This window comes from Medicago truncatula, chromosome 4 (genome assembly GCF_003473485.1).
Source record: "Medicago truncatula cultivar Jemalong A17 chromosome 4, MtrunA17r5.0-ANR, whole genome shotgun sequence".
NCBI lineage: Eukaryota > Viridiplantae > Streptophyta > Magnoliopsida > Fabales > Fabaceae > Medicago > Medicago truncatula.
In genome coordinates this window covers 40107445-40118368 of record NC_053045.1, presented here as the reverse complement: position 1 = coordinate 40118368, position 10924 = coordinate 40107445, and positions in this window count along the sequence as shown.

The following is a 10924-nucleotide window of genomic DNA, read 5'->3' as shown; positions in this document are numbered from 1 at the left end:
TGGTTTAAATAATTTATAAACAAAATATTTGATGTGATTTCATTTTATACGGTTTAATTTAAATGGGATTTTGAATGTTTAAATTATAATTTTGTGAATTTTGTTTATTAAAGTAAAAATTAAAAATAAAAAAAAAAATCATATGTTTAATGCAAAATGTGACATGATATTACTAAAATTTAACGATTAAGAACAAAAATAATCAATTATGTTTGAAACTATCCACCGCCAACCTCGAGTGAATCTCCGGCTAGTCCCTTTCACCCTTTTCCTCCACCTCTTCCTTGCATACAATTTCTCCTCTCGTGGACCCCATCAAAACTAGTGTAGTCATTGTCATTGTCATGGAGAATCGCTCATTCGACCACGTCTTTGGGTGGCTCAAGTTAATGTGACATTGACGATCTCACCAACACATGATTAATATTTCTAAGACGAAGAATGGCGTTGAAAGATTGGTGTAGGTGTGGTTGGATGGGAAAGATGGATATCAAAATTGAAATGGAATTTCTAAGATAGGAAGTGAAGAGTAAACCAAGAGAAGAACATCGAAAGGTGTTAGCAGGGGCAGACCTGACGTAGACCCAGTGTGGCAAGTGCCACACTAGCCAGTTCGAGCCTAATTTAATATATTTGTTAATTGGACTATGCTTTTTTATCATATTCTGAACGTTACTTTTAATAAAGTAACACATCAAGGGACCCACCAAGCAATGCTTTGTTTACTTGTATCTTTGAGCTTGTAGACTCTTTATTTATAACCTAACTCACCTCTCAATGTATTAAAACTAGTTGATGTGGGACTAAGTTTGATCTTGCTTTAACCTTATTGTAGAGTTTTTTGTTTTTTGGTAATGTGCAGACAATCTTTTCTTATTCTTTAAACTACAATTTGCTTGACGAAAAATTGTGCCCCATTAATATTGTAAACCCAGGTCCGCCCCTGGGTGTTATTCTGTTGTATCGCTTGTTATTGCTTCACGATTTTTGTTATTTAAACATTTATCAAACTTATATCAAGTTCTATACATCCTGTTTTTATTGTTGTCCCACCAAATTATGAACTTGGTTTAATCCATGAAAATCATTTAACGATTTATGTCTTCTCTAGCCTCCACAACCTTGTTATTAATAATTTAAAATTAGAGATGTTTAGAACTATTTGGAATTTCATAAAAAAAATTAGAAGTGTGCTTTGATTAGGAAGGTCCAAGAAATGAGTTTAGGTATGCTCCATTTATGTATAGCTCTATTTAGTCCATTTAAGTTTTAGATAGAAGACATGTGGCAAGATTAATTTTAAGGGTTGAGATTTATTTAATAAAAAACAACAACACGTACAGTTTCACCTTCCCCTTCTGCAGTTCTGCTCACGCTCCCTTCTACTCCCACAACTACCACCCTTCCTCTCCCTCTCTTCTCACCAACAACCTCCACCCTACTGCCGCCGTAACCGCAGTTTTCCCTCTCCTGTCACCGCCCCTCTTCTTCCCATCATTGTCTCGCCGCCACCGTTATAAGTTGAACCATCAAAATTTACAAAATCAAATAACAACCAAATACAAATCAGAATTAAATTAGATCTAAAAAATGCAAGAAAATAGTCTGCAGTAGTTTTGAAATGATGAATTTTACAGATATTAAAACTTCCTGGGAATATTCATCCCTAATTACAAAAATTGATGTGTGAATTATGAGAGATGGGAGAGATTATTAACTGAGCGTGAAATGATTAAAAGGGGAGGCGATTACATAAATGATTAACTGAGTATGATTGGGGAGGTGATGGGCGGCTGTGGGTGGTGGTGGGTGGAGGCTGACGGTGATGAGAGATGGGAAAGAAACACATGAAAGGAGAAGACAAGATAAGCTGAGGGCAGTGCTTTGTTTTTAATTTTTATTAAATAAATCTCAACCCTTAAAATTAATCTTGCCACATGTCTTTCATCTAAAGCCTAAATGGACTAAATGGGGCTATACATAAATGAAGCATACCTGAACTCGAAAATGGAGCATACCTGAACTCCCAAGAAATGATTCTAGAGTTATCTACTTGTATGTATAAATATTCTCTTGTACTTGCCATTTGTCATCGAACAAATTGTGAGTTTATCTTAGAAATACTGCTCTTCCTCTAAAGAAGTGGTATCAAAGCTTGGTTGTGAGATTTAAGAGATGGAAAGTCTTCGCTAACTAATTTCCACGTTCCTCTTATTACAAAAGGCAACTCATTTAAAAGGTCACTAACACAACCTTAATTCACTTCGGTACGTGAAATATTGCTCACTTAGCGAATCTGCTCTTCCATTTTCCTGAGAACTCCTCTCTTTGCCAACCAAATAAATCTTCCTGTCCGAAAACCTTTGAAACTCTCCCTTACCTCACTTCTAGCTCCCTTTGCTCGCGTAGCGAATTAGTCATACGACAGAACTTTAGGTATTTGTAATATCTTCGGCAAAGACCTAAAAATTTGAAATGAAATAGGTAATAGTAGCTTATCTAGCATAATAAATATAAATATTAAGTATTTACATGATACTAAGAGTTTTTCCTTAGATTACTTGCAAAACAAGTTAATAAGGGTCATGAATAAAATGCAATTTATCATAAATTTGGCAGTTATCACATGGTTAACTTAGGGATACTCATTTTTCAAGGTTTTCAACTACTAAGTTAACCATGCAACATTATAAAGGTCTCGATTCTTTCCTCCTCAAGAGGTGGAGTGCATCTTTGCTCCATTTAGGTTTCCTCAATTTACCCCATTTCATTCCTTGGATGTGTGACATGTGGAAAAAATAAAATCAAAGGTCAGGATTAAGAGGTTTGAGAAAAACACTTGTTTAATGAAAACCAAGGCCACGCGCTCTTCTCCTCTTGCTCTCTGTTCACAACCTACGCGATGTTCATCTTCTCACCATCATTAGTATGTTGCTGCCACCTCTCCCTCTCCCTCTGGTCGTTGCCGTTTCAAACAGTTTCCTTGAGGGAAAATTATGTGGATTACACAGATTTTCATTTTATATACATGTGATTCAATATGTAACGATGTGTAATTAAATTTGTGATTCAATCTGTAAGGGTGTTTAATTCAATCCGTGGCTGCTGTTTCAAACAATTTCCTTGAACGAATGACATCGTTTTACCAATCACAATCTGAAAGGGTGTGTAATTCAATCTCTGATTGTAATAAAAGTTTATGAAAAAGTTTGATTTTTGTTAAGTTTGTTATGACGGATTCGTCAAGAGAAGAAATTTTGTGTTCAGGAACGGCGGTGTCGTCGCCGAAGAGAGAGAGAGGGAGGCGGCAGCAGCACAATGATGGTGAGAACTGAGGAAGAAGGTGAAGAGCGTTGTGAATAGAGTGTTGCGCGTAGCCTTGTTTTTTTATTAGATAAGTGTATTTTCTAAACCTTTTAATCTCTGCCCTTGGTTTTAACTTTTGCTACATGTCACACATCCAAGGAATGAAATGGGGTAAATTGAGGAAACCTAAATGGAGCAGAGATGCATTCCAAAAGGTGGGATTGGTTTTTCCTACGACAAAAAATCTAGATAAACATGCAAACAACCTTTCAAGGTTAATATCTCTTCAGAGAGTAAAAACATATCTCATATTAAATAAGTAATTTCATTCATCTCCTCTTCCAAGCTCAAGGAACTTGGGAATAAAATAAAGTTGATAAATTTCTATTTTAAAGATTAGCATTTTCATAACTTTTTAAAAAGAGGCATAAATGTTGCAACAAACTTAACATGCAAACATATTTATAACCTCCTAATTCTTCAACCACATAAGTGTTTTATCTCATAATGATCTTAAACGCAAAAACCTAAATGGAAAAAGATAAACGAATAAAAACATACTTGCATAAATCACTAGAAGTGAATAGATTTTACAAAGGAGACATTACAATCCCATGGGAATGGAAAGTGAGCTCTTTACATTATTCACTTGACAATTTACCCATAAAGTCCTAAACTTATAAGGTCTAGCTACAATGTCTTCAAAGTAGAATGGATGAAGGTTCATAGTGTAGAAATATGGTTGGGATTTAAAGTGGCTGCTAGGGTTAGCAGCAGTAGTGAAACAGCGTTAAATGGACTAGAATAGGGAGGGATCTCTAGCTCAACATAGAATTGGCCCTTATATAATACATATTTTGTCTTGAACATTCATTGAAACATCCATACTCTTTCCAAAATTTTGATAAGCACGATGTCATTAACTAATTATCATTGGAGGAGACGATGTGAGTGTCGATGGTAGAGCCAAGGATCCAGAGATCGGAAACATGAGTAATTTGCACTAATAAAATGAGTGTCACAGTTAAACATCAAACGTTAACTTAATAAAAAGAAGCACGTAAGTTATGCTTCTATTGGATAACACTAAAAACAGTATGAATGAAATTGCATATAAGTTTCTATTAGTATTTTAAATAAGGTTTTTTAGAGAAATCATTAATGCATGTTGAACTTTAAAAAAGTTTTTATATTAAGGAATAAAGAAAGTATTATAAAAAATATTATATTAAGGTCAGAAGGAGTATATCATATGTTTTCAGATATATTTAGTTAAAATTCAATTTGATGTTTTTTATCAAAAAATAGAGTTTTGTCAAAAAAACGAGTAAATCACAATTTTAAGTGTTTGAAAATTTGGGATTCTAAATTAAGATTAGTCAAAATGCTTCATCGTCAAGTTGCTAGACAAATTCTAGACAAATTTGGAGGCAAAGATTCAATCACTTCTTCACTCTCTAAGGCTTTGTTTGGATGCTGAAAGGAAAGAAAGTAAAAGGAAAGAATGTTTAAGGAATGAAAGTGAGTGGTAAGAGAGTGGAAAGTTAGATGATTTTTTGATTGTTTGGTATGAGTGAAAGTGAAAAGAAAGTGAAAGGAAAGAATGATGTGTTTTTTATTGAATGTCACAAATACCCTTATATATAATGTATAAATGAATGATGTCAGCAAGGACAAAATAGGAACAACAAAAAATTTGTAGCTTTCATCCTACTTTCTGTCCATTAGAGAGGGGAAAGCTTTTGTGTGGGCCCCACACACAATTTGTTCTTTCCATGCTACTATTCTTTGGATCCAAAGGAGGGAAAGGATATTGAAATCCGTGCTTTCTTTCCTTGGTGTATCTTTCCTTATGCCTTTCAGTAGATCCAAACATACCCTAAAAGTTCTAGACAAATTCTCTCTTTCTAAATGTAATTTTCCCACCTTATCGAAGAACTCGTCCATTATTATTCTTCAACTCTTTAATTGAGAAATCATTAGAAACTCAAACACATTCATCAACCATCTTTTACATGCACAAATACATACTTAAAACCCTATTTTTGATCATCTTCCTTTCATGAGAAATCACCATGAATTTGCCATTTTTTGTTGAATCTTTTGTCATGAAAATCTCTGTAATGGCCAATAGTATAATTTGTCCTTGTGTTCATTCTACCTTATATTCATAAAGCATAAGATTCACCTTTTCTCTTTGAATATTTGTTTCTTGAGTAAGGTTTCATTTTTTATTATGATCATGTTAAATTTAAGGACTAGAAAAATAAGATGATTGATTATTTTTTATTTTTTTTTGTATACTTAGGGCTGTTTGTTTTAACTTTTTTTTAAATAGATTTTTATAGTGTAATTTCTTTTTACTACAATTTTTTTAACAAAGAAATTGTTATGGAAAGTTTCGAATGAAAATTTTGTTTGTATAATTTATCTTAAAATGTAATTATAAGTATTTCATCATTTTATTATAATTTATTAATACAAAAATTTTTAAAAAAGAAATATCTAAAAAAATATTCCAAATACCTTTTCATAAAAATCATTTTTGAAAGATGTCACTTAAAAAAATTAATAAATTTAATTAGGAAAACATATCCACGGTCCACCTAAAATTGCACATTAGCAACCTACCCCTATATTATTCGGACAAAAAAACTAACACTTTCTTTTAAACAACTACTTTTTTTTAGAGAGAAACTACTACTTAAATATATTGGTAATGGTAACATTCTCCTATTTTTAATGGCTTAATCAATGCCCCAATTATAATGATTAACATTCTCCTATTTTTATAATCCGTATATTTGAATTGCTTTTTGAAGAAGTAAATTTAAAGTTTTTGAATAATTCTCCTATTTAAATTCATTCAGGTAAATTTAATGTTTTGATTTCGAATAAGTCTCCTAATAGTTTCTCCTACTTGTAACCAAAAAAAAAAAGTTTCTCCTACTTAAATTCATTTAATTTGACTCGTGCTAATCTTATGTTTCTAGAAAAACCCTTTTTAGCTACCTACATTACATATACTGGATATGCTATCACCCTTTCTCTAATAAAGTTTCTTTTAGTTTCTTTTGGTCTCTTAACTTATTTTTTGGTTTCGTTTTGGTCCCTTAACTATTAAAAGTTTTGTTTTGGTCCCTTAATTTATTTTTTGGTTTTGTTTTGGTCCCTTAACTATTAAAAGTTTCGTTTTGATCCCTTAACTTATTTTTTGGTTTCGTTTTGGTCACTTAACTTATTTTTTGATTTTGTTTTGGTCTTTAACTCTAATACATTCATCCTAACATAAAGGACCAAAGTGGTTGACGAGGAAGAGTTAAGGGACCAAAACGAAACCAAAAAATAAATTAAGGGATCAAAACGAAACTTTTAATAGTTAAGGGACCAAACGAAATCAAAAAGTAAGTTAAGGGACCAACCAAACTTTTAATAGTTAAGGGACCAAAACGAAACCAAAAAATAAATTAAGGGAAAAAAAAGTAATTAAGTCAAGAATTTACCAAGAAAATCAGTCGTATATCCATCTATTTTTTCGGATCAATAGTAAGTGTGATAATTAAGTATGAGACATTATGAGAAGGACTTTTTGTGAATAAAAAATTCAAAAGACTTTTTGTGAAATCTGGTTGGTTGAATACTTAAATCAGAATATCATAATTATGTTATTGTGTTGGTATAATGTCAGACTGTGTGGAATGAAATGAAGAGAGGGAGAACGAGAAACACAAAAAAAAACAAGTCACTTTCTCTCTCTAACACCGACACGCCGACGCATCTTCAGTCTTCTGCATACAACGTAGTACGACAACAGAATCCAAGATTTTCTAACTCTTTTTCTTCCTGTCCCACTTCATATGTTTTCTTTCCACGCTCCCATCTCTCACGTTCCATTCACGTCAAGAATAGATAGATGCTCTATGTTTGTTTTCTTAAGGTTAATGTTCTATATTTTCTTTCTTTCAAAAAAAAGGTTAATGTTCTCTTTAATCTGAAAAAAAATAAAATGATTTTACTTTTTAAAAAAGTTATTCATTGCAATTTACTACTATGAAGATTGAAACTCTCTTCATCTCATATTAGATGACATATTTGACAATGTACGTTATTAACCTGACATACTTTAACAATTTTTTCTATTAATATACAAAGATAAATAATATCATATATGATGTTGATGGATGCGTCTCAATAAATATTTTTAAAAAATTAAATTTTCATAATTTTTTCTAATAGATAATTAAATATATTATAGATAAAATATATACATTGGTATGTGAGACAGAGTCAAATGTACCATTTAATATAAAATGGAGGGACTACTAGTTAACTTATAGGAATGGTATATTCGAAAATAATAAAAATAAAACTACTTTGACATTTTTATTGTTTCTTTTAAATTCACATAATTGTTTACTTTAACAGTCTAATAGTTTCTTTTTAACAAGTAAAATTCACAAAAGTAAACTAAGTCATAAGCTTTTGAAAAAGCCAAGCTAAACAAGTAAGCACGACTACTTTTATTTTATTTTATTTTTTTACCAAATAAACACTAGTATATTAGAATAAAGTCTTATTCCCGTGAGAATAGTTTAGTTCTTAGGATATGACATTTTATATATAGGGATTGAGGTCAAATTTTGGACAATTTATTTTTTCACAATTAAATTGTGTGAGCTCTATCAACTAGGCTATTTAACAAAAAAAAAAACTCGTTAGCTTGAATTTATGTACGACTAATGAAAACCCGTTTCAAATTTTCAATTCTCTTTAAGGGATATGGGGTCGGCCCGGATAATGAAGTTAGATTGACACATCTTCAATTTGTGGATGACACTTTGATCATTGGTGAGAGAAGTTGGTTGAATGTGCGTAGTATGCGAGCAGTGTTACTTTTGTTTGAGGATATTTCGGGGTTGAAGGTTAACTTTCAGAAGAGTATGTTGACAGGAGTTAACATCCCTGATTCGTGGTTGACGGAGGCTGCATCGGTAATGAATTGTCGCCGGGGGAACATTCCTTTTGTTTATTTGGGGCTCCCTATTGGTGGTGATTCTACCAAGTTGTCCTTTTGGAAACCTGTTGTCGATCAGATTGTTACTCGTCTGTCATTGTAGAACAATAAGTTTCTTTCCTTTGGTGGTCGACTTATTCTCTTGAAACCTGTCTTGTCCTCTCTTCCGGATTACTTTCTTTCCTTTTTCAAAGCCCATGCGGGTATCATTTCTTCTCTTGAATCTTTGTTTTAAATTTTTTTTTTTTTTTTGGGGGGGGGGGGGGGGGGGGGGGAGTGAGAATAATAGGAAAATAGCATAAATCAGTTGAGAGACTATATGTTCTTCGAAGGAGGATGGTGGTTTGGGGGTGCGTTTAAATATTTCTTTGTTGGGTAAATGGTGTTGGAGGATGTTGATAGATAAAGGGGGCTTATGGTATAAAGTGTTGAAAGGTAGATACAGTGAGGTGGAAGGGAGGTTGACGGATGGGGGGGGGGGGGGTTGTTCGGTTTGGTGGAGGACCTTATGCAAGGTCCGAGAAGGGGTGGGTGAGGGTCTTGGCAGGTGGTTTGATGATAATGTTAGGCGGATTGTAGGTGATGGGAGGGACACTTTATTCTGGCATGACACATGGGTGGGGGACACTTCTTTGAAGCTAAAATTTCCTCGCCTACTTGACTTGTCTGCGAATAAAGAGAGTACGGTGGAGGAGATGGCTACATTAGGTTGGGAGGTTGGAGGGAGGGGTGGGAGTGGAGACGTCGTCTGTTGGCATGGGAGGAGGAAAGTGTGGAGGGGTGCTCTGTCACACAATATTGTTTTGCAGGTTACAGTTCATGATTATTCAGTTCGAGGAGCATATCATTTTATTACTACTTCAGGGACAATTGTTGATCGTAATTTGGTTGACGATGTTTGGCACCTCAAAGATTTCCTTGTTTGTGTGGCGACTCCTTCGTGATAGATTTCATACTAAAGATAATCTGGCAAGACGGAGGAGCATTCCAGCTTCTGACACGGCATGTTCGACTTTTTGTGGTAATTTGGAAACATCAAAGCATTTGCTTTTGGATTGTGCTACGTTTAGCTCTCTTTGGTCTCTTGTGTTACATTGGTTAGGCATTTCGGTGGTTCTTGGTGGTGAGCTTCGACACCACTTTCTACAATTTAGTAATATGGCTCGTATGCATAGATTTATACATTTTTACCTTAGGGTGATTTGGTTTGCTTCTGTTTGGGTGATGTGGAAGGAGAGGAACAACCGAGTATTCAATAATGCGGTGTCAGCTTCTTCTACGCTCCTTGAAAAAATCAAGCTGAATTCATTCTTTTGGGTGAAATCAAAGTAGGTGGCATTCAGTTACAGTTATCATGACTGGTGGAAACATCTTCTTTTGTGTATGGGTCTCCATTAGATTTCTGTCTACTGTTTTTTGCTGGTTCCTCTATTGTTGAGGTTGTTTTGTTGTAAATATTGTTGGTTGTTTCACCTTTTACACACCTTATGCGGAATGACTCACTTTTGATTATATTTATATCATTTTAGTTTGTTTAAAAAAAATCAATTTTCTTGATTTATTAACTGAGAATATTGATTTCTCATCAATAAATCGTCATTTAATGAGAAAATTCTTACTAGTAAACAAATCAATCATTTTCTTCTTAGATTTTGGCTTCAAGATCCAAATCCGAGTAAAACACTAAACACATCCTTTCTTATGCTCTTGCTAACTAAATTAAATCAAAAGTGAACATTTTCCACCGACTCTTAAAATGTTGTGGATAAGATGAATATTTTATATTGAGTTTCTTATCAATATGATTAAAATTAATGCACAATTATATCATTATAAAAAAGTTAATCACGGTTAAAACAACACAAGTTGGGGAAATATGATTAATTAATCCCCTAAGTAGACAATGTAAATGATCTCCAAAGTTGTGTTGTTTAGTTAGCAAGTTTTCTAAGAAAATATTTTTAAAAGAATAAAAATTGCATCCACACATCTTTAATGAAAATGTTATAGTAATGCCACTCTTTTGTACACCTCTAACCTACACCCCCTTCATAATGAGAGACAAAATAATTATTTTTAATTATAACTATGACGGAGAATGTCATATAAATACATCTTAAGTGGTAACGGTAAAAACATTTGATATGTTGAGACGTAAATTTAAATTTACAACGTTCTACTATTTCATACTTAATGCGCGGGATTCTCACACACTAGACAAACAATGATAGTATAATAAGCTATTGATGCCACCATAATATAGTCTCAAAGCTCAATCATGCACTACATATTTTACGTGTATATGTTAGCATTGCCCATATTTTGAAAGAGATGTGATATTTGTTCAACTCAAAATAGTTGTCAAATACCACATAGTATGCAATGAAGTTGAATTTGTGCCTACACCAAAAACGAGATGTAGAGAGAAAATAAGTAAAAAAATGAAAAAAGTAATGGAATGGTATAATTATATGGTGTCCCACAACATTAAGGATTAATGGCGAAGCCAAAAAAAAAAAAACTTGGGTGGACCACTAAATTATGAAGTATTTTTTAATAATACAAATATTAATTGAAACAAGTTTTAGTTAAGAGACAACGTAA